Source organism: Mustela lutreola, chromosome 4, assembly GCF_030435805.1.
Source record: "Mustela lutreola isolate mMusLut2 chromosome 4, mMusLut2.pri, whole genome shotgun sequence".
NCBI classification, from domain to species: domain Eukaryota; kingdom Metazoa; phylum Chordata; class Mammalia; order Carnivora; family Mustelidae; genus Mustela; species Mustela lutreola.
In genome coordinates, this window is record NC_081293.1 from 197,467,153 (window position 1) to 197,490,031 (window position 22,879).

The window sequence follows — 22,879 nt, forward strand, 5'->3', positions numbered from 1 at the left end:
AGCAAAAGCGCAGGTAACAAAAGACAAAAAAAGAGATAAATTGGGCTTCTTCAAAATTCAAGGGTGGCATGCTTCAACAGACACCAAAGAAAGGGAAAAGACAAGCCCCAGAATGGATAAAAACACACTCCAACCATGTAACTGATAAGGGATTTGCGTCCAGAATGCCTAGAGAATTCTCAAACTCGACAGTGAAAAGACAACCCGATTCCAAACAAGCACGGGGGGTGAGCAGACATTTCTCCAAGGGAGATTTGCAAATGGCCAAAAAGGCCAGGGAAAGCTGCTCGACTCCATTGGGCACTACGGAAACGCCGAGCGAGAGCCTGAGGCACCCCCTTACCCCTGCGAGGACAACCACAGCGGAGAGACACACGGCAACGGGTGAGGACCGGCACGAGCCGGGAGCCGCGGCCACCGCTGGGGGCATGTCAGGCAGCTCCGCGAAAGTGGAGCAGGGAGGGACTCCACCTGCTCCGGGGATAAGCCCGAGGGAAAGGAGAGCACACGTCCACCCAGACACCGGCACGGGAACGGTCGCAGCAGCGTTCGTCCCCACCGCCAAAAGGCGGACCGACCCCCGATGTCCCGTGACGGATGAACAGACCAACGAAGCCCCCAGAGGAGGAGGGCAGCTGCTGGGGCTGCACCACGGTGACGCACGGAAAGAGATGGTGAGCCAAGAAGCCGGGGTGAGGACCGCGCTACAGGACTCCGTTTATCCAGCGCCCGGAACAGGGAAATGTGCGGCAGCAGACAGTCCTGCCCTGGTTGTTTGGGGGTGGGGACGGACGAGGGAACCGTCGGTGACGGCCTCGGCATCAGGGGGCTCCCTCGGAAAGGGTGAACGTATTCTAGAGCGGACACGGTGATGGCTGCACAGATCCTGAATAGCCTAAAAAACCACTGAATCGGACCCTTTACACGGGTGCCTGGTGGCTCTGTCAACTGCATTCAGTAAGGCTGTTTGAAAAAAAGAGAAGGTGTTGGAAGACCCCCAAAACGGCGGCACAGCAAGGACCCTCACACCTGCGTGTCACCGGCCCAAGCGGCGGGAACGATGACGCAGGACAGAACGTTCTATCAGCCAGCCCGCAGGAGAAGAGGCCACAGGCGCGTTCACACGTGGCTGCTGCAAATGCATATGGATACGCCCCTCCCCCAGGGAAATCTGGCGACAGGTCATGGGTGCGCACGAGCGTGCATGGGAGCACATGAGCACACGGGACCCTGTCTGCATCCGTGTCTCCGTCCGGGCCATGGAATGTGCCCAGGCCCCGCCTCCCCCGGCATACACCACCCAGCGGGCTTGGCTCAGCATCCTCGGGAGACCTGTCACTGGCAGGCACGAGACTAGCTCGGCTGAGTCACGGATACCAATCCAGGGGGGCTGTGAGGGACCAGAGGGACCACAGCCTTGGTCACACAGAAAACAAGGGAAAAACAGGAAACCAGGACAAGCCTGAAGGAGGAAGGGGTTGGGATGGTGTTTGGGAAGATGCGCTGCCTTTATGGGAAAGGCCACAAGAGGCTCTGCCTTTCCTTAAGGTCAGAGACTGTGTCTTCTCAGTACTTCACCAGGTGGATTCCTTCAGGAGAGGTTTCCAGCAGGGAGAAGTGCAAGTGCAAAGGCCCGGAGGCAGGAGGAGGCAGGAGGAGGCAGGCCTATCCGCCACACAGCAGTGGCCCATGGGGTTGAGGTAATCAGTGGGGTCAGAAACACAGTGAAATGATACCCATCTGAACACATCAGGGAGCCACTGGAAGGTTCTATCAGGGAAGACATGATCGTTACAACCTACGTTACATGATCTATGTTAACAAGACATATTGTTACACAATCCCTCTGGCCCAGGACAGTAGGGGGCAAAGATGGGGACGGTGGTCAGTTCCAGGTTGGACCCAGCCCACAGGTGATGGGGAGGGACAGGAGAAGTGGACAGGAAGACAACTGGGAGGAGACTAACGGGGTCCTGGGACAGTGGCCTCGACAAGGTGACATCCCAGCGCCATGTGCTCCCGGGCACCATCCCAAAGGTGAGTACGTGTCCCCAGAGAAGCAGAAAATGGTTCATAATCATACAGAAATAGTCCATATAGAATTAAGGTGTATAGAAATAGTTAAAACAAATATTTTTTAGAGATTGGAAGCTGTCCTGAGAAAGGGGGTGATCCGGAAGTCAAGACAGGTTGGAGAGGAGGTAGAAGGTTCTAGGCCAGCAGTGAGCTTTTAAGCATTAGCACATTGGTCACTTCCCTTTAAGGTGCTAATGATCTATGAAGTGCTCCTTCTAGCCACGACCTTGACCTAGTCCTTCCCTCCGGCTCCTTGGGCAGAAGGCCCCTCTGAAGGGTTAGGGTTAGGGACCCTGGTGTTCCCCCGCCCTGCCTGCAGCACCCCTGTGGGGTGCTAATGGCAGCTGCTCCAGGCAAAGCAGGCAGGAGAAGAGACCTCGGTGAGGGCAGGACTGGTGTGAGAGTCAGGATCAGAGTCTCCATGAAGGCTTGGGGCTCCAGGGCTGAGCACGGGCCAACCCAACAGGGCGTAAGGAGCAGGAAATCCTACAAACTGAAATCCACCTTTCTGCCCCTTCCAGGTGGCCCATCCATTTCTAGAAGCCTGGAGGCCAACTCAGAGCTCTAGGGCACAACGGGCTGGGGTCAGTGGGGGCCGGGGCATGGTCCCATCATGTGGCACTGTTCCAGAGCCTGCAGAGGGCCTGGTGTCCCCTTGGTCCCGGGCAACACCAGCTCTGCCAGGCTGTCCCCTGCCCGTCCCCTGAGAAGTCACAGGCTGTCACCTTGGTCTCGGGCAAACACGTTTCCTGGACATGCCCTGCTTGACTTAACTGGAGGCAAGGTCCACATAAAAAAGAGCGGGTTCTTTCAGTGCCAAGTCCGTAGACTTGCAGCGGCCAGATATGCAAACCAGGCCGTTTCCTAATCGTCTAGGAGTGGAACACGATGTGCTTGCTCATAGGCCCCCACCCCCCGGCCACCCAGCGCTCCCCAGACCAAAATCTACATAGGAAAACAGTTTTTTCAAGAATCAAAACAGTAGTAATTTTCTCAGTCCTGAGCCAGTTACAGAGACTGACCAGAAAAAAGGGAGGGAGGAGGAAGGAGGAGCCACAAAGAACGGAGAAATCAGTGCCGACCGACACAGGCAGCCGTCAGACCCGGATTCGTGCCGGGTTTGCAGTTAAGGCCCTTCCTGCAGCTCTGTGCACACACTCCCTGCCCCAGCCCTTTGGGCCTCAGTTTCCCCGACCTAGACAATTACGGTCCATGAATCTGCTCCTTCTGTTCTTTCTCACTCAGCAAAGTCATTTTCGGAGCCGATTCTGTGTAAGGACAGTAGTGTTTACGATTCCAGAGGCCTGGGGCACACCTCGCTCCTGTCTGATGCTCTGACACTGCTTTGTGGTTTGCCACACACGTCGCCTGCACCATTTATCCCTTCGACGAGGGAATAAGGCTGTGAAAGAAGCGCTGCCTGGGGCTCTGGTCACCCCCTTGGGGAGGAAGGCGATGGGAGACCTGGTCCCGGCTTGACCGGCTAGAGCTCCGTCCGGACCCGAGGTGCCGGACCCCGAGCTGTCTATCACACACCTGCGATGTCAATGGGCCTGGAGAGTGGCTCATACCCCAGGGCGATCTCTGCACCAAGCCCATGACACCGTAGGGGCCAGGAACACGCGGCAGGACAGGCCGAGGGCACTCGCCCAAGGACTCCTGGGAAATGGCGCGGGGAGGGGGGCACGAGAGGGAGACCTGACGTCCCCCTAGCACGGCGCGTGGAAGCCAGGTGCCTACCCTCTCTGAGCCTCAGGGTCCTCAGTTCTCAAATGCGAACATTAAGTGAAAGAACATAAAATGTCTAATAAATGCAAGTGAACGTAGGACTGGGAGATTTGGGGTCCGAGCTGAGTGTGGGTCCTGACCCCAGGGCAGGGGGTGTGGGGCGATGCCTGGGGCACAGTGCAGCGAAGGGGGCCGGGAGAGAAGGGGAAATCCAGCCTACGAGGGCCAAGAACACATTCTCAAGCTCACTTCTAAGCACTCTCTATACCAAGTTCCTTCTTAAGTGAGTTGTCAGTCTTAGAATTCAGGGGCAGAAAAAAAAAATAATAATTCAGGGGCAGGTGCACCCAGAGGACAGAGAGCAGGTCAGCGGTGGGATGCCCTTGAACGTCCAGTTCCGGACAGCGCCGTGGAGTCAGCTCTATCTCTACCGACCAGTCTGCTTAGGTCTGTGCAGGCTTCGGAGCCCACACGCCAGCTGCCTAAATCACGCCTGTCCATACGAGCACATACTTCTCCATGTGTGCAAACACACAGGCATCGACACCTCCATATGTGCATGCGATTTTCTGTACACAGTGCTCTGGGGCACCAAGTGTTTTGGGCGCAGGGCCATGCACATGCATGTCGTGCCCACGGACAACAGGTGGGCCACCCATCCGGAGCCTCTAAGAAACCATGACGCTGGCACCTGGGAGCAAAGGGAATCGGGCGGGCAGCAGGGCTGTGCTTTATTTTGTTAAGTTCTGAAGCTTGTGTGCGTCAGACACGGCTTCCCAGCCCCGCGGGCCTGCCCTTTGGAAGGACTGCGGCAGGACAAGTCATCCAAGTCAGGCTGGGCTAGGACCCGGCTGTGGCTGTTGCAACACGTGTTGCTTTCACATGTGTTGCCCTGTTGCTGTTTTCCCAAAAGTTTAATAAATTATGTCACTCCTCCAAAAAAAATTCTGGAGCAAAGTTAAAGTGATATCTCGCTAGGGTGCTTCCAAAGAGAATGAATGGGCTTGTCCTTCTTGTTCTGGGATCTGGGACCACACGGCCTGTCTCCGGGCACGGTGGGGTGAGGCCTCCCGAGGAAGTTTCGACTGGAGCGTGAGACCACTTAGCACGAAACAAATTAACAAGATAAATTTGTGGAATCAGCAGCCTCGAGGTCAGGAAGACGTGGACCCCATTCAGACATCTGGACCAGAGCCGCTGCTCCTCTTTGGTTAAGAGTAGATGGAAATCTACCCTATTCTCATCTGTCCGCTGAGGAGCCTCAACCTCAGGTGCCGACGCCCTTAGCCTAGGGCCGGGGAGCCTGAGAGGAAGACACAAGCCTTGGTCTCCAGAGGCTCCCAGGGGCCATGGAGAGCAGGCCACAAAGGGGGCGGCAATGGGCCCCAGGGGCACTCCAATCTGTGGCCCTGGCTCCACATCCGGCCTTGGACAGACTGGCTGAGAAGCTTCTGGACATTTCAGATTCCAAGGCCTCATCCTGAACCTCGACTCTTGGTCAGGGTTGGGAGGGTGGGGGTGCCGGTGGAGGGAGGTCAGTCAGGAAGCAAGCGCAGAAATCTGTCCTGGCCCTCCCCAGCTCCTTTCCAGCAGTCCCACACCGTGTAGGACGGGGAAGCCGAGGGGTGTGGTGGGGCTCTGGGACAGTTAAGGCAGCTCCCCTCAGAGACCAGTACTCAGGTTTGCTGTCTGCTGGTGACCTCTGGGCCTCAGTTTACTCTTCTGTAAAATGGAGAGATGCTACTAGGCTGTCTCCCATCTCTGACCCCAGCCCAGTTCTCGGGTCCTGTGGTCCTGTGAGGTCAGTGGGCTTCCTGGAGGAGAAGGGAAGAGCTCGACCACTTAACAGGGGGGCAGGACTGGTGAGGCAGGAAGACTTTCCCAACCAGGCGAGGCTACCTCCCCGAGCAGTGTTTTTCAAACACTGGTCCCTCCAGTAGGTCCTAAAAGTCTCTGAAGTGGGCCACCCCCCACCAGCTTTTAAAAAATGAAACACAACTGAGTAGGGACAATCCCAGTGGCGGGAGCACACGCAAAGGAAGTGTAAGCCAGTCTTCTGCTTATCTCCCCCGCAGGCCACGGTCTGAGCAAATCCACAGCAAGAACTCACTGGGAAAGCACACTTCCGTGTGTCTGTCGCCTGTGTCTATCCCGCACCAAAATGCGAGCCCCGAGCACGAGGGATTTCCGACAGTTCTGCTCCCTGAGAGCCCTGGCATCTCAAACAGGGCCTGGCACCAGCTACACGGCGAGAAACACGTGTTGGGACGAATGAATCAGTATCGTTTCGTGACGAGGCAGGTTGGGTGCCCAGGAGGTGAGAGAGAAGTAAAAGGAAAGGTGGTGGGGGACATCCTCGGGCTTTTGCCCACCTCCACCCGCCTCACAGGAGGCGGCGGCCAGGTCACCGGACACCGAAAGTTGGAGGCCGGGGGTGGGTATTTGCCAAAACGGTGTGTTGGGGCAAAGGACCCACCTAGGAGGTCAGAGTCCTTCCGGCCCCCAGGGGCAGGACTCCCAAGCTCAACCCCACGCGGAGCCGTTCTCTGGTGGCGTCTGCTGCTCCGGGCCCCTCCGCCGTCCTTCTGGGGCTGGGCTCTCTCCCACGAGCCAGAGACCCAGCCAGCAGAGCAAAGACGGGAGATCATCCCAGCGGAGGGCCAGGAGGGGTCTCTGGAGAGAGGCTGGCCAGCCGAGGGCAGGGAGCCGGAGGCCCCGGGGTGATTTTAGGCGGGTCCCTGACAGACTCAGTTTACCCAAACGCTCCCGGGTGTGTCGTCACAGTTTGTCAGGAGTCACGCTGACTCTCCATTTCTGCTCATTCTAGGGAGTTTCTTGTAAGAATAGATTTAAGAGGGGCGCCTGGGCGGCTCAGTTAGTTAAGGGTCTGACTCCTGGTTTCGCCTCAGGTCACGATCTCAGGGTCGTGAGGTGGGGCCCTTCACTCCGCATCCTCTCTCTCCCTCCCTCTCTGCCCTCCCGCTCGTGCCCCGCCCCCTCAAATAACAAACCTTGAAAAAGAAAAGTAGATTGAAGTTAAAAAGTAGTTCTTAGATAGGATACAGACTGTGCAGGTTCTGTGAATCACCACAGTTTGGGGCTAACTTATCCCACGATGCTGCCTCAGTTTCCCTCCAGGGTCAGGAACTTAGGACCCCGGAGGGAGATGGTATTTACAGACCAGGCAGGAGAGCGTGTGTGTGTTTATCCGTGAGCAGACGTGTGTAGCTTTGCGTACACGTATTTATGTGGATGTCTGCGTAGCCGTCTGTACTGGTGTGTGTGTGTGTACACGTGCAGCTGCGTGTGCGTGTAGTTGTGCATGTGGACACAAACGCGTGTCTCTGGAGCCGTGAGCCTTCTTCCAGTGAGCTTTGTAAAAGGAATCCCACTCTTGCAATCACCACAGGTTTCAGGAAATAGTATGTTCTAGCGCATTTTCCATATCTGCACTTTCCCAGAGTTCGATCTGCGGACGTTTCCGTGACTGTTCTGTGAAACACGGTCATAGACCGGGAAGGCCCACCAGAGCCCGCAGCTGGGAACAGGATCCCGTTGTTTTGCAAGGGAATTTGTGTCTCCGTGACACATATCGGGTCCCTCCCTGCTTGCTAGACTGTTCTCTTGCAAAATCACCAGGGCTCGGGTGACAGAAGTGGGCATGGGGGTAAAACGTTGGGCAGAGGTTCCCATGGGCCAAGCCTGGGTCTGCGGGGCTGCCTGTGAGGGAAGAAGGGGTAGCCTGGTTATGGAATCTCGTAGGGAAAACGCTGGGACCTTGCCAGAAGACGGTCCCTCGGCTGGGGCCTCGGGCTCCCTGGTGTCGCGCTGGGCAAGGAAGGGGAGTCCCTGGGCCACTGGGGATTCCCCCCAGCCAAGGATCAGGTGGGGTTAGCCAGTAGGGGCGGGGGCAGGGGGCCGCCAGGGTGCAGACGAGGGTTAGGTGAGCTGGTCTGAGGCGACCTTGCCTCCACTGTCAGCTCTGTTCCTTTTTTCAAGCCATATCGTCACCGTGGGACGGTGGCCCCCTAGCGCCTCCCACCTGCCCACTGGGCAGGATCTAGTTTTTTTAGGCTCTTGAAGCCTGAGCAAGCTGCACCCCCTGGACTCAGACTTGGCCAACTCCATCCCTGTCCTGAGGCTCTGCCATCCTCTGAAGACACAGCTCCTCCAAAGTGACAGGGAGCTCGTCCGCTAAGCTGAATGGCAAAGGACGAACAGCGCGCCCCATGAGGGCTGGCCTGGCCCTCTCCCCACCCGCAGCAGACCCGTCTCCTGCCCCACATGGGAAGTCTTTTCAGGCAGCTTTCCTTCCAGACACAAGGCTTCCTCCCTCGGTGGCAGGCCAGGAGAGAAGGCGGTGCACCCCCTGATGTCACACTAGCAGGAACCCGCTAGGGCAGGTGACACCCCCGCAGGCCACTCACAAGCCCCCCCAATCCAACGGCTCCTCTCAGCCAGGTGTTAACCACTGACCAGCGGCCCACTGGCCCTCAGACCACGCTGTGAGGGCGGACCCTATCCCCCATCCGGGGCCGCAGAGCCAAGCTGCAAAGGCCAGGTTTCCCAACACGACTTGGGAGCCCAGACCAGACGAAACCCTGGACAAACACCTCGTGCGTGTGGATCATCGCAAAATGTGAAAACAAAACTGAGCATCATAAACAAATTGAAGCTCCCACTCAGTGAGCACACATCATGTCCTGTGTCCTCCACACCCCTTCTCGGGTGAGGAAGGGGCGGCGGCTGGCGGGGCCGCAGGGGGCTGGCCCGGGCAGGCCCGGGGCCTGGCTGCCTGCTCCCACAACACGCTTCCCAGCAGCGTCTGCTCCTGAGTAAGAACTAATTACTGTTTAGGAAGTTGTCCATGATCCCTGATGGAAACGGCAGAGTTGAGCCACATCAAGGGAGAGGCGTGAGCACAGGCGCACACCACCGCCTTGGCATGCTCTTGGGCCTTGAGAGGCGAGCTGCTTAGGGAAAGGATTTCCTGACAAAGCATCTCTGGAGAAAGTTCTGGCGGTCAGAGGGCTCTCCCACCTTGCATGGCTTTCCTGGAACTCATCTGCTGGAGTCCGAGGGATCTCCAGACACCAGAGGATGGCCGGGGAAGCTCAGGGTCAAGGCAGTTTGACCTGCCTCAGTTTCTCCTCTGCCTAGAGGGCCAGGAGAGCCAAAGATAGAGGGTGAAGAGGGACACAAACCATGCTGAACCCACGTCCTTGGGCGGCCAACCCAGGACCACACGGGGGCGAAGGGGGGGCTCCAAACCACAGACACGCATTCTCGCCCAGTCCCGGAGGCTGAGAGGCCCAACTCAGGGGTCTGCAGAGCTCCTCTGGGAACTGGAGGGAACAACCCTCCCTTGCCTCGTCCAGCCTCTGGTGGTGGCCAGCACTCTGTCTCTGCCCCCTCCTCTCTGTGTTCGTGTTTCCTCTTCTCAAAAGGACACAGTCCTACTGGGTGAGGCGCCCACCTCGTTATCACAACCCGTTCCATCCGCAATGACCTCAGTTCCAAATAAGGCCACAATCTGAGGTCCTTGGACATATCTTTTGTGGGGATGCAATTCGGCCCACGGCACCTGCTACTGCTGGGTGTGGCCAGTCTGGGGAACCCCACTATGGTCACAATCCAGTGTTCTGCCGCTTTCCAGAAAACAGTGTAGTGATCGCAAAAAGGGGCACCGCCGGGCTGAGGTGCCCAGCACAGGGACCCTGGGCCCCGGAGGGCAATCCACAGGCCCGACATAAGCGGTGCCAGAGAAGCTGAGACCCTTGGCGTTGCAGACCGAGGGGACCTGCATGCAGGCGGCTCAGTGGCTGCGGAATGAGGCAGGAGGATGCCACAGAAACAAGCTGCTGTCTACACCCGTCACTTTGAACAACTACCCGGGACCAGTGGGGTAAACCAGGCATGTCCAGGACAAACCAGGGACAGTCCCCTTGCCTAGGGAGTTTCTTGACTCTTTAACTGGAAGGCAGCCCGCAGGAAAACTCCTGGAAGAAGAGATTCAATGTGCTTGTCTATTTAAATTGCAAAATAACTGATAGAACACGCCAGTACTTCAACTTAGAAAGGGAAGAAATGAACACCAGGTGTAAGGCGATTTGTGCTATGCGCTGCCTCAAATAACCTGACATGCGGCCCATTCCCTCTCTTTCCGAGGTGGGAAAGGGAGGCTCAGAGAAGCAATCATCCTCCTGGGATACACCAGCCCAGCCTCAAGCCCGTGGAAGCATCCCGAGCCTGGATCTGGACGCAGGCGCTCCGATTCCAAACTTTTCCGGTTTCCCGAGCTCCTTCACACTCCCCCACCGCCACTGTCCTGTGTCCAGGACAAGTGCCCGTCCCTGCCCGCCCCTGCCTGCCCACCTTGCCAGGTTATCTGCCAGCGAACCACAGCAGGACACTCGGTGTCAACAGAAAAAGGACGCCCCCCCCCCCGCCCCCCATCGCTTCCCACAGAGGCTGACAATAATCTGGAAGCCACGTCTGACGACAGACGGTCAGAAGTCCTGGATGAGCCAGTTTCTCAGTCTCCAAGGCCATTGACCCCCCCACCTGCTTCCACCCCAAGAACTTGGTGGGGCTGCAGACTGGGGGCTCGAGTTCCCCCACAGGGAAGGCCAGGACTCCTGCAGAAAGCATTCTCTTCTGTCTGCCCGAATGCCTCATTCTAAGAAACAAATGACTTACGCTCTTTGTCCCAAGACAACCGTCATCTAGCAGATTTTTAATGGCCTCAGAGGGAAAAATCACAAAATAAACACACACTGAGCAAAGGGAAAAAACAAAACAAAAACAAAAAAACAAAAAAAACCCGACACGAACTCAAAAGCGAAGGCCAGAGTTCAGCCTGGTTATGACAATCAGTTGTGAAAGGGCCAAGCCCACAACTTTCCGGAGCGGGAGTGTGTCTTCCTGCTGACATAATGCGCTTGGGCACTTGGCTGAGAACAAGTTTTCCCCGTTTGAGGCTGGCAAGTTTGGGGCCTCTGCAAACAAGTCCCTTCTGCTTTTGCCAAAGCTGGCTTCCCCTTTTCTGGAAACTGCTCCCCCATTCAGTGTTGGGGAGGGGGGCCGCCTCCGTCGCTGGCCGGGCTCTGGGACATGCATCATAAACACACAGTTGAGTTGTGGGCGAGTTGTTTTTTTCTGATGTTGATGTTTCTCTCCAGAGTCGGCTACAAGTGGAAATTTCCGTATTCCTCTGTTCAGCAAAAATTACAGGCTTTGGTTTCATCATCACTGTCAAACCATTAACCATTAACCCCTGACACCCCGCGGAACCCTCAAGGAAATGGCCTGGGGCACATTCCTGGGGCTCTGGGCTGCTGACCAAGCTGGGAGGTCTCGGGGCCCAGGGTGGCCAGAGGTGGGTGCTTCTGGGAAGGAGCGCGAAAGCCTCACTTTCCACAGATCCTCCTCCATGCCTCACGTCCAAGTGTCTTACTCTGTAACCACCTTCATCCCTGTCGCCTCGGAGACTTTCTCGCTCCTCGGGCTCCTTGGCTTCCCCGGGTGGACACGTGAAGAGGCCCAGGGCAGGGGCTGCTCTCCACTCCCCTCCGCGGAAGCCCAGGGGCTGCAGACACAGCACAGAGAAGCCTTCCAGTGAGCCCCACGTGGGGCAAGACCAAGACGGGAAGTCAGGCCTTGTCCACCCCCTGGCCTCTCCCCTCCCCCGTTTCTAGAATACCTGCCTCAATGCAAAAGGTCAAAAATACTGACCCCGAGTGGACACGTACCTCAGAACCCAGACACCCGCACAAAGCCCGCCTACTGGTAAGTGCCTAAAAAGACACTGGTGGGGGACTGGCCCCTGGGGGTGCAGCCTTAGGGGTGTTAAACCTCCCACCGCCCCGCCGCCCCCCCGCCGAGAACAGAAGCCTGCCACCCTGCACGGTCACCATCCCACTGTGGAGCTCAGGGTCAGTCCATCACTTGTCATGATGCATCAGGGTCCTGGAGGCCAGCTTGTGAGACGAAGGGCTCTGCCCCCCAGAGGGCAGGTCCATCCCAGAGCCCAGGAATGCCATCACCTTGAGCGCCCCTCCCCCACCGAAACAGGAGAGAAGTGGCTCAGATCTTGACCCCCACCCACCCGGCCCCTCCCAGAAAGCCAGGGCTCGGCTCTTCCTCTTCTCTCAGCATCCGCCAGCAGGAGGAGGGACACCCGCCCTCAGCTGGCACCCCAGGAAGGCACGGGCTGCCTACACCACTCGCTCCAGCTCTGAACCAAGCTTAACTCCACCCTAGAGAGGGGACGGCTCCCTGAGCGACCCCGTGAGTCTCCGGAATCCGGTCTAGGTCAGTGTTCTGGGAATCCCTCTCAGAGCTCGCCTCCGGGAGATGTGACATGACAACTCTTTAAAAAATTCGGTGACGGTTGTGACAAGGTGGTTGGGGTTGGCCGCGTGTGGCTCCCCGTTCGCAGGCCTGCATGTGACCGTGTTGGGACGCACAGGGAGGGATGCAGCTCAGCCCCGCGGCAGGAGTCCAGAAAAAGGAAGAGAAACACTCGGTTGCAAGCAAAGGGGGGGGGGACCAAAATGCCAGGGTTGGCAACAAAATAATGTGTAGTTTCAAGTCTTAGCTGTATTTAAAAATGATTCTTAGATTCTTTTTTGTATGTCGGTTTCAACAATTTTATACAATGGATGGGCCAGATATGAGGGTAGACTCGAAGATGATCATTTTTGAGGTTAAAACCACGGTCAAATATGGGATATTTAATTTGGATGAATCTCGTACAATCGACAGCTTCTCACTGCCGAGGACACGGGGCACAAAGACGACAAGGGATGAACATGATTCAAACCAAGACTTCCCTCCCAGTCCTGGCTCTTCCTGAGGACCCATCGCATCACTTCCGGCCCCAAAACCATGACAGAATCCAGGCCCCTCATGTCACAGCCACGGAAACTGAAGCCTCGAGGCCAGGCCCAGCCAGCCACCTGAGGACACGCCGACAATCAGCCACAAACCCAAAGGCAAAATCCACTTCTTTTACCCCAGCTCCCTTTTCCTTGTACAATGTCACCATGCCTGCCCAGGTCCGGTCACAAAGTCCTCCTGTCCCTCTGGCCACTGTCATTTATTCCTCTAAATGTCATATTTAAAATATGGGAGCCGGGGCGCCTGGGTGGCTCAGTGGGTTAAGCCACTGCCTTCGGCTCAGGTCATGATCTCGGGGTCCTGGGATTGAGTCCCGCATCGGGCTCTCTGCTCAGCAGGGAGCCTGCTTCCCTCTCTCTCTCTCTGCCTGCCTCTCCATCTACTTGTGATTTCTCTCTGTCAAATAAATAAATAAAATCTTTAAAAAATAAAAATTAAAATTAAAAAATAAATAAATAAATAAATAAATAAATAAAATATGGGAGCCTGGGTGGCTCAGTCGGTTAAGCGTCTGCCATCGGCTCAGGTCATGATGCCAGCATTCTGGGATGGAGCCCGCATCGGGCTCCCTGCTCAGCGGGAAGCCTGCTTCTCCCTCTGCCTCTACCTGCTGCTGTGCCATCCCTCTCACTGTCTCTGTCAAATTAATAAATAAAATCTTAAAATAATAAAATAAAATAAACTGAACCTCCAAGCAGTTTGATTCAACTTACAAACTCCAGAAAACTGAACTTGCACATTCTCTGTCTCCTGATCTATGTCCCTTTGTCTGTATGTACAGGACTCCCTTGACCACTATCTACACACAACACACACACACGTGCATACACATGACCGTCTAGTGCCCAGGAAGGGCCCGTGGCCGTGTCGCCAGCTGCGAGGCTGAGGGTGACATGGGCCTCTACCTCTTCTAGGGCTGTGTGAGGCTTGGGGCCAGAGAGCCCGTGCCTGGAGAGCAGCCCTTCCCGAGCGCCTATGTGCGTCCCCCGGCTTGAGGGAGAGATGAGCACACAGAAGCCCAAGGAACCAGGGGACAAGCCGGGGCATGCTGCAAGAAAGGACAGAGTTCCAACAGGGGACAGCCTCTCTGCCTAGCTAGAGGTGGCTGTGGGCCCTATTCTTCCTGGGCTGAGACTGGGCACAGGGATCCCAGCCACCTGACTGCACATACCCCACCCCCCACCCCCTCCGTCCATGCACCCCACCATCCACACCCCACTGTCTACACCCCAGGGTCAACACTCTACCATCCAAAGAGGCAGCAGGAAGGTCGGTGCATGTGGGATGTGCCGTCAAAGGAGGTGGGTGGGAGGGAGGTGGTTAGAAGAGGGAAGGCAGAAATCAAAAGGACCAGGGACGGCGCCCAGCTCACACCCCCACCTGGCAAACGGCCCCATGGAGATTTGTTTGTTTGCTTGCTTAATTAGAATTTATCAAAAAAAAGAAGAAGAAGAAGAAGAAGAAGAAGAAGAAGAAGAAGAAGAAGAAAAAAGAAATTTATCGAGTCCCGATGATACTTATTTATAGCCTGTCTTCACTTTACCAAAAGCATGCTGCAATGCAGTAGGACACGGCGTCTTATAAGCAGGACTACAGCAGCCGCAGCACAACCATGTGGGGCAGGTCTGGGCAATGCCGTGCTCAGAGCTGTGAGTCGTGGCTGGGCAGATACGAGCCACACATTTGCTCTCAGCGCGTCTCCAACATCACAACCAACAAACGAAGAAGGTACTTTCATAATGATAATTGATTCAAGCTTGCTGCCTGCCAGGCATTCATGGGATGTCATTTTATCCTCAAAACAGCCCTCAGGGGGGCATTCTTCTTGCTGGTTTACAAAGGAAGCAACTTAGACACAGCAGTGCCAAGGGGCTCATCTAGGTTGAGATACAGCAGGTGGGAAACCCAGGTCCCCAGATCTCCTCCTCATCGTGATCTTTCCAAGACCTGTAGTCTAAGGAAGGGCCCTTGGGAAATGCCCAAGTGACAGGCCAACACTGATCCTGTGATCTTTGCAGCTCCTAGGCAGGCATTTCTAGAACCTTCTGTGTACCTCCCCTCATCCCCCATTGAGAAGAAATCTCAACAGGGAAAGATTTTGGAGGTAACCACACCTGCTTTAAATGCTGGCTTTGTTTCTCACCCGCTGTGTCTCAAGGACGAATCATCGCGTCTCTCTGACCCTCAGCTTCCCCAGTTGGGAAAGTGGAGGCAGTAACAGGAACCTGACAAAGAGTTAAGTGATGAAATACGTGGTAGGGGCCGTCAAAGTGCCGCATAACCACGTACCTCACGTTTTCATTCGAAGGTGACCTGTCGGTCAGAGGCACTAGCAGACAAACCCCCGGCACCAGGGCCCGTGTCCCCACAGGAACCTGGCTGCCCGGTGCCTCTCGGCGGGTATGGTCCACAAGGCAGGGGAATTGGGTCAGAAGGCAGGTTTTTCAAGCCTGGCGAAACCCAGCTCCGAAGAAACAAAACCAAGGATGAGAAGAGATCCAGGGCCGGGAGAGGGAAGAAAATGAAAAAGTGAAAAAGAAACACAAAGGAGGAGAGAACATAGAGCAGAGCCGGGGGAAGGGGAGCCCATGACAAGGGAAACCACCGGAGGCAGCCCGAGGCCCCAGCGTCTGCCTGCGGCCGGCAGCGGCGCTCACAAGGGCAGCCTCTCACGGATCCAAGACACAACCTGTGTCACTCGTGGAAAGCAGCGTTGGGGAAAACCCTGCGACCTGCCGATTCTCAAGTAGCCAAGGAGCGGTCACGGCTGTGGTCACTGCTGTAAAGGGTGTTTGCTGAGGACGAAGAGAGGTCAGAGGCGGAGCCGCGAAGGGGAGTCAGGCCCACCCTGCGCGGAGAGGAGAGGCCGGGGAAGGACAGCACCGCACACAAGAGGACAGGACGGGTCGCTTCCTTTGCACAGGTGGCACTCAGGACGTGTCTTCTCAGCCAGCGGCTGGCCCCCTGCTTCAGACCACTGAGGCACACGGGCTCGGCGCTGCGGGCCGCCTGCTGTGGAGAAGCTGTGCCCTGGGGGTCCCGCCGGCGGCCTAAAGAAAGCCTTCGGACTCCTTCACCCAGTCAGCCTACAACAGTGGTTGGAGGTAAACGCCTTCATCCCTCCACGTGTGTCTTCAGGGTACACTTTGTCTCCCAGACCCTGGGGCTGTGGGGCTCAGGTGCCAGCCGGGGCCTGGAGCCTGGCCTCCGTGTGCCTCCCTTCCCACCTGTAGAATGGGGACAGTAATAGCACTGACTCACTTGGCTGACGTGAGCGGAGGCCCGTGCGCGCTCGGGGATGCGGGCTCAGAGAGGACGAGCTAGTTCTCTGAGCCACTGTTCCTCTTCCTTCCTCTGAGGCTGACTGTGAGAATCGTTTGAGCCAAATGCCTCCCAGATGGCTCAGCACAGGGCAGACGTGACCGCTCCTTCCACTCTGGATGCAAAGGAATGGGACAGAGGAGCACAGGCTGGCTGGCCTGGCCCTTCGGCTGTCCCGGAGGCAGTCCCGTGTCTGGATGCACCTCCCACGGCCCTGCCAGGAACGAAGGGCTTGTTCCCACAGGCTGGTGGACCTCAGTTGCCTGCCCCTCGTGAGGGGCGTCCAGCCTGAGGAGGCCACTGTGCCCAGGCCCTGGGCAGCCCTGATCTGATGAATGACTAACTCTGCACCACTTTGAAGCATCTGCTCCCTCCTCCCTTCGTGCTGATCCCCATGTCTGAGTCCACTCATCCCGGAGCCCAACCAGGACACGTGAGGGACCAGAGAGACCAAGGGAACGTCAGTTCCACTGATGCGTCCAGCTGCAGGGGAAGAGGCACCCTCTCCCGGCACGACTCCGGCCGCCCCCGGCCTCCGTCACTCCAGGGGCATCTTCAAGAGCTCTCAGATCACAGACACGGAGAGCAGCAGAGTCGTCTGACGAGTGGCTGGAGGCAGGCCAGGCCTCTCCCATCCGTCACAGGGCAGATGCAGAAAAAGCGGGCCCCTGAGGCTTCTGCAGGGAGAGGACAGCGGGTCTGTGGGCAGCGTCACTGAGCCGCCCAGGGCCACGGACTTGGGGCACGGGGACAGCCGGGCCGTTCCTGAGCGGCCCCCCATAGGGACTGGTGGTGGCCGCGGCACTACCGAGTCACAGTCCTCCCCGCCTTCCCTTGCTCTCAACAGAAGCCCTGCGTGTGGAAAAGGGGGTGACCCAGAGAAGCCCCCTTAGACATGTGTGATTCTCTAAAGAAAGGAGTCACGGGGGCAGGACCCAGTCGTGGTCTTCGGTGGACAGGCAGGGCCCCCTCGCGGCTCACAGAAGCTTGACCTGCAGCCAGAGCTGCTGGGAAGGGCGTTCCAGGGTGACCTGCCCGGAGGCTGGGACGTCACCCTCCTATCCCCGCGCGCTTGAGGCTCTGCGCCCAGAAGCGGGTCTGTAGTTGGCACCAGCACCCAGAGCTGCCCTTGGCTTTGTCGGAGGCGAGGGGCTTGTGACCCTTCCCGCATCTCCCTCCCACTCACTCAGGCACCCACCGGTTGGAAGCCCTCATGGAGAGGGAGTCCTCGCTTATTCAGTGGGATCCCCTGGGGCCCCTCCCGTCTGCCCTGCCGGCCTGCTCGGGGCCGTGGGAGGAAGGCATCCTCCTGGCCTCCCAAACTGACCCCACTGGACCCGCCTGTTCCAGGCAAGAACTATCTGCGAACGCCCCAGGGGGTTCATGCACATCTCCGTCAGGGACCAAAATGGGTGATGAATGACAGCCCTGTGCCCCTTAGACAGAAGTCATCGGCGGTATCAGGACTTGCACAAGTCAGCAGAGCTGGCAGACGGATGTGGGATTGGAGTTGGACCCTCCTTCCCCCTCCGTGGCCAGACATTCCTTCCACCAGTGGCCCTGGGCCCGGCCTCCTGGGGCTGCGGGCTGGGAGGCACAGCAGGCAGTTTGGCAGGTATCACAAATCGGGGAATGCTAGACCTGGGTAGGGGGGTGCTTCCAGTTCCTATCAAGGCTCTATCTCCCCATCAAATCCTTCCTCCTTAAGAACCAGCCGTGAGGCTCCCTGGCCCAGCGACGCACACCCGGCAGCTTTGCAGAAAGGCTTGGGGAGCCAGGAGGGCAAAAACACAGGTTGCCAAGCACCCCCCCCCCCCCCGCCGACTTTGTTCTTTGTGACAAAGATAAGCGGAGCTTGCTACACACACTGACCCTCCCATTCCGCTCCCCGCCTGCACGTCCACTAGGTTCCTCCCTCCCCACAGCCTTCTCACCCCGGCCCCGGCTCTGCCACCATCTCTCCTCCATTCGCTCCTCGGAGTGTGTTCTGGGCTGTTCCTATACCAGCAGGAGATAAGAAACAGAAGCAACACAGAGACTGTCCCCGAGAGTCACACACAGTGCCTGGGGCCTCGGGACGGGTTGGGGGGCAGGAGGTGTCGGTCTCCCCTCATGGGGTGGGGGGTGACTGGAAGACACAAGGCAGAGCGCAATCCACCCCCACCCCCGAGGACTAGAGGGGATAGGACATGGGGGGCCTAGTGCTCCCCCAAAGCTCCATAACACTCTCTGGAGTCAAGACGCAAAATCCCCAGGAAAGCCCTACTGAATGGCAAATGCCCCACGGGGCCGAGGGCAAACACCAGGTACACCAGTAGACCAATCGCCCTCAAGACTCCACTGTCCGCACCCACCGGAGCGCTCACACCCCCAGAGCTCACCGGCCTGTCTCTGTGCAGAGTGACTCTGTGGGCCCTGTGGGCTCTGGGGCACAAAGAGGCAGAGGCAGGCAGGTGCGGGGTTCGGCTCCCAGGCGGAGCCTGCCTGGGTCTGCTGTGGGGGAAGGGGGCACCCCCAGGTTCTCCACAGCCCCACCCAGACTCGGCCCTCCAGTTCTCGCCAGAGGCCATGTCTAACTGTGTCCTCAGCCCCGGGACTCACAAGGGGTTCACATGGCTTTGGCCCTGGGTTCAGGCCCTGAGGACTATCTACTTGTAAATGAGGAAATCTGCAAAACAGTTCTGTAAATGTATTTAGCCAAAACACTGCATAGGATAAAAGTTCTCATCTTAATTTATAATTAAGAATCCCGACCTTTGAAAAGAATAACATCATCTTAACTAGAGTGGGATGGTGGTAGGCTACATTCTTAGGGAGATCTTTCCCAGGGGCCCCTTTACAGGGGAGTGGAAACCAACATTCCCAGGCCACCACCTTCCTGCTCCCCCCAATCTCATTTCCGTCTCCCCCAAGCCCTGTACGGTGGGGATCCTTACCCACCTCCGACAGGTGAGGAGACTGAGGCTCAGCAAACATGGGAAACTGCCCAGAGACACGGAGCCAAGAGTGACACGAGTACACAGCAACGCTGGCCGGTGATGCCCAGACTTACCCCCGCAGCAGACCACTCTTCTGCAGAGCACAGGACACCCAGCACATCCTCCCTGCTCTGGCGAGGGACCGCTGGGTCCTCATTGGCTCTGGGTGGGTGGGTGGGTGCTCTCCCCTCCTATGGCTGCAGGGGCTGGCGTCCTGTCCCTCCCCACTGTCGCTCCATGTCGGAGGTCAGTGAAGGTGCTAGATCGGTTTCTAAGCAAACGATTATCGTGCCGCCTAAAATACCCCATCACATTAATGATGGTCCTACTAGTCCATTAGCCTAAGCAAAAGCCCAAATAACTTTCTTACACAGGAGACAGGAAAAAAGAAAAAACCACTAATATAATAATGTTCCTTAAATTTGCTCTTTTACTGAACCAACAAAACATGGTATGCCTGAAAATTATTTTTTCATAAGATTTGTAGACAATGGGGGGCTTATCCAGGTTTTTCAAAATTAGTTCGCAGAGTGGGGCGCCTAGGTGGCTCGGTGGGTTGAGCCACTGCCTTCGGCTCGGGTCATGATCCCGGGGTCCTGGGATCGAGTCCCGCATCGGGCTCTCTGCTCAGCAGGGAGCCTGCTTCCCCCTCTCTCTCTGCCTGCCTCTCTGCCTACTTGTGATCTCTCCCTGTCAAATAAATAAATAAATTCTTAAAAAAAAAAATTAGTTCGCAGAGTTAACGAAGGATTTCGATTCTCAAAGAATATCTGTATTTTCTTCCTTCCTCCAGTGAGTTGGGCTTCTGCCTTTCCGCACCATCATCATTAACAGAATCCGCCGTGTGCGGGAAGGTTTCCCGAGGCAAGGACATGAAAGGTGTAGACGCAGCCTATCCTCGAGGAGCACATGGCCTCATGAAGGAGACAGAAGTCCGGCCACCCTTGCTGCAACCTGGGACAAGGCTGAGGGGCCATCCCAGTTCCAGAATGTTCCAGTGCATCCGCAGAGACCTAATTTTTAGGGGAAGGTGACAAAGATCATGAGAGGGAGCCCACCATTAAACAAGGACTATAACCAACCAGGTCCATTTGACCTGACGTAGTTGTACTATGTTTATTACTTCGCTACGGTAGTAAATTCTATGTAAGTAGGCCAAGCCTAGAGAGCTTCGCGTTGAGCCTTTCCTGGAAGCGGGTGTTGGTGCATCCAGAGCAGGAGGCAGCCGGAGGCAGAGCGGACAGACGGCAAGCCTGCAGCCAGGGAGCTCGCTCTGGAAGGACTATATGCTCACTCGCCGCCGCCCACAGCCTTGGTTTTGAGCCACTGAGAACAGAACTGCTTTGGATTTGTTTTCAGCTCTAACGCGAGGTGTGGGCATCTCTGGCAGAGAGCAGATGGGACCGGGGCTCCCCAGAAGCCTTCCCTCCCCTGTGGCCGTGGATGCTGCCTGCCCCGCGTTCCTCCAGGAGAAAACCCTTGTCCTCCCTGCCTTGCCCCTGGCCAACCCTGTAACCCTAGGCCAGTCCCTTCGCCCCTCCAGGCTGCCTCCTCATGATGAGGGGTCCCGAGTGAGCCCCCACCTTCTCTGGCATGTGGCGGGGAAGTCACGCGGCGGAGTATTCCCTTGGACCAGTTTGGTACTGCTGCCCAGCGTCCCCTCTCTGTGAGCTGAGAATATCCTATTACCTGGGCCCCACACTCATTTCGGAACCTCAAACTACACTTAACGAGCAAAGAAGAGAAAAGTGACAAGAGAAGGAGCTTTTCTGTTCTCCTGGCACTGGCCTCGCCCCAGGAGCACATGGCATCTCTGACGCTGGCCCATCCCCGGTGAGGAAGCAGAAGGCTGGGTGGCACCATCGAGCGCCTGCTGTTGGAAGGAGCCCCGCTCCATGGCTCCTGCCTTGTTCACAGCCCCTCGAGGCCCCCCGTCCCTCAGAGAGCACCTGCTCTCGTGGTGACTGAGCCCCATGGAGATGCAGCCTGCGACCATCTTCTGTAGTCTCAGAATATAAGAATTAGGCAGGGTCCCCTGGGTGGTCCAGTCATTTGAGCGTCTGACCCTTGGTTTTGGTTCAGGTCATGATCTCAGGGTCGTGGGATCGAGCCCCGTGTCAGGCTCCACGCTCAGTGAGGAGTCTGCTTGTTCCTCTCCCTGGGCTCTTCCCCACCACTCGCACCCAGATCTTTTTCCATCTCTCATTCTCTCTAAAATAAAAATTATGTGTATACAGTATATGTTATATATATTTCTAGATGTTATATCAAAATAGGTATGTATTAATTATATAACATTAGTCGTTAAATAACATTACTATGTCACATATAAACCTATTTAAGATGTCACTGTATTAATTATTACACATTATAATTGAGTAATGTGTTATAGGTTACATTGATCTATAGCTATGGTTTTTTTTAAAGATTTTATTCCTTTATTTGACAAAGAGAGAGAGATCACAGGTAGCCCGAGTGGGAGGCAGAGAGAGAGGGGAGGAAGCAGGCTCCCTGCTGAACAGAGAACCAGACGCAGGGTTCGATCACTGGACCCTGAGATCATGACCCGAGCCGAAGGCAGAGGCTTAACCCACTGACCACCTAGGTGCCATACCTAAGTTTTAATATATATTTATGTAACAATGTAATCAACACATTCATTATATATAATACTAATTATTATACATATTGTATGTATTTGAGAAAGAGTAAATGTGTATTGTTTTAAGTCACTATGTTTTTGGGGTGTTCTGGTAACTGACAGCAAAGGTGAACTGAATGGTGACGGATGTTTGAGGCTCCCCTGCAGACTCCAAGCCTTGTCAGGGGAGGGTCCAAGCTGTCCTCTCTGAGCCGTGCAAAGTGCCTGGCACACAGCAGGCCTTTGAGAAGGGTCTGCTAACTTTGTAGGAAAAGCCTCTGCAGCTGTGTGGCCAAAGACCCAGCACAGGATTCCCCATTCCTGGTTTAGTGCTCATACTAAGATTCTGTTAATTAAAGAGTAAATGAGAAAGAACTAAAGAATAAGACCGATGAAATTATACAAGGCAAGTTATTTATTTTTGAGATGAGAAGATAAAGAATTGCTTTCAATGACCTTCATTAAAGAATGCGGTAGCCACGTCAAGAGAAGAGACCTAGTCAAGCCCAAGGGCAAACCGCTGAAAGGCAGCAGCCCAGACCAGGGGTTCTGTCTTTTGTGTGGGTTGCCTCCTGCCCTCACACTGCCTGGACTGGACACGGGACATCAGAAGCCAGGGCTGGGGTGCAGCCAAGCACAGACATCAGAAACCCAATTAAAACACAGCCGAGAGTTTTCTAGGTGAGTTGAGCTGGAACAGTTGTGGGCCACGGACAGCCTACGTTCCTTCTCTGTGGTGAGGCTAGGAACACTGCTAGTAAGAGTAAAGCTATTTCACAGGCTTATTTTTGAGACAGAAAGATGGCTTGTATGAAGGACACGCCTGCCACAGAGCAAGTGCTCGGTGATCATTAGCTAAATCTGATGACAACTGTGCCATCCCCGATGGCACTGGATAATCAGTGACATTGATCAGTCAACTGCTCTGAAGGAAACCACTCACGGAGGGGCGAATGAATGTGGAGGAGGAACCTCTGGGCTGTTTGGTTACACCACATGCCGTAGCGTAGACCAGAATGGGGCCAGGTGACGACGGCCTCAGGCCCGTGACCCAGAGGCTGTGTGCACAGCTCGTTGCTGCAAGGCAGTGTGGAATTAGGTGGAGGGCTTCCCCTCTGCCCAACAGACAGAGAGCTGCCAGTCTTCTGGAAGCTGAGCAGGAGACCGAGCTGGGCTACTAGCTCCCTCTCCCGCTGTCTCCACTCTAGGTCGGAGAGAAGGGGCTCTGGACGAG

The 22,879-nt window shown here is 56.1% G+C and overlaps 1 protein-coding gene and 1 long non-coding RNA gene across 4 annotated transcripts in view; one reads left to right on the forward strand and one right to left on the reverse strand.

The window, feature by feature from the left end:
• Positions 1 to 22,879, reverse strand: part of PRKAG2 (protein kinase AMP-activated non-catalytic subunit gamma 2) — a 245,503-nt gene that overhangs the window by 212,752 nt on the left and 9,872 nt on the right. The gene's annotated exons all lie outside the window — the stretch shown is intronic.
• Positions 11,502 to 13,344, forward strand: LOC131829963 (uncharacterized). Of its 2 annotated transcripts, none has more exons than XR_009353041.1 (3): positions 11,502 to 11,592; positions 11,959 to 12,117; positions 12,571 to 13,344. It is a non-coding gene; the product is annotated as an uncharacterized LOC131829963 (long non-coding RNA). The 2 variants fall into 2 exon arrangements; XR_009353040.1 differs by having other exon boundaries at positions 11,507 to 11,592; positions 11,926 to 12,117.